Raw genomic sequence first — 1,461 nt, 5'->3', positions numbered from 1 at the left:
TGAGTTAATGGTAGGGACCAAACTGACTACAACTTGATAATAGCAGGGACCAAATTGACTGCTATCAAAATGTAGGGACCAAATTGACTGTGACCTCAAAATGTAGGACTAAAATGGTGTTTTTGCCTACTTTTGTCTCTTCTCTCTATTCCTCTTTTTTCTCTCTTTATCCCTTATCTTTCTTTTGAAATCCTGCACTCCACCTTATGATATCAAGAACTTTTGTAAAGCAATGAATTTCCCTTTTGGGATTAATTTATCAATTTCAATTTTTTATCTAAGAAATTTGTTTCTTTTTCACATAATTCATCAGAGTACAACTAACTGCATATAGAACGGGCTCTACACCATGAAAATATTTTTTAGCATGTTTGGTTCACAGATTGAACTAAGATCTTAAGAATCCAAGTAATCCAATTCAATGAGAGACGAGAATATAATTACTGAACATGTGGATGACTGAATTGGGTGAGTCCTAGACCAAGTTGGGGATCATGTTCTTCCCCTGCAGTGCACAATCATCATCGTTTGGATGAAGGAGATAAGGCGTTGGAGAGAAAGGGGTAGAGTGAGTTGTCTTGATGAGTCCAGGCGGTGCTTCACGAGTTGCGAATTTGAGTTACACCTCCTTGGCTTCTCCTCTACGTAATATCCAAAATTTCTTAGATAAGTAAAGAAGAAATCATCGTTGAAGATATGCTTTGGGTCATGTAAAGAAATTATCTAAATCTTGCCCATTCTTAATTTGGTCACAGATTAATATAGATGCTTCAGCTCTTTTGATGCAAAGATTTTTAGTGTTTTTAAGGATGACCAATGGAGGTGGAAAGTGAAACCAACTAGACCAGAGACTTGGTGCAGGTTCAGAGAAGACCATTCCAAGTAGAGGTAGAGAATTAACTCTGTAGATTGAAAGCTGTCTAAATAGGCTAACTACTAGGGGCAGGCTTCTTAGTTGGGCTTATAAGGGAGTCTTTTGTAGAAACTATATGGTCAGTAGAGACAACATATTGTTTGAGCATTCTTTTGCTAAAAGGATGTTGTGTGCAATTCAAAATTTGCACTTCGTGGCTAATTTTTCCTGCTGACCATTCTTTAGTAGGTCATAAGGAATCTAAAGGATAACAGTCTCAGCCTTTGAGGGTTAACGTGGAAAGTTGCTTTAGCTACCATAATTTATCATATTTGGATTCAAACATGTGTTACGGTACATAATGTTGTCGTTAAATCTCGGGTTGAGTTTTGTAAGGGCATCAAGGACTTGCCATTGAATAGGCTTTAATGTTGTCAATGAGGGCCCTCATTGAGGGGTGTTACTCTGTTTTAGGCTTTAGCCTAGTCTGTCCATTGTAGTTTTGGTTGTAAATCTTATTTGGTTGGGCCACTCATTGCAAAATAAGTTGCGCTTGCAATCCATCGTATATGATGACATTCTTTTTCAATCCATCATCTTTTTGCTAA

This window comes from Quercus suber, unplaced genomic scaffold, assembly GCF_002906115.3.
Source record: "Quercus suber isolate HL8 unplaced genomic scaffold, Cork oak 2.0 scaffold_1023, whole genome shotgun sequence".
NCBI lineage: Eukaryota > Viridiplantae > Streptophyta > Magnoliopsida > Fagales > Fagaceae > Quercus > Quercus suber.
Note: the sequence above shows the minus strand (reverse complement) of the source record.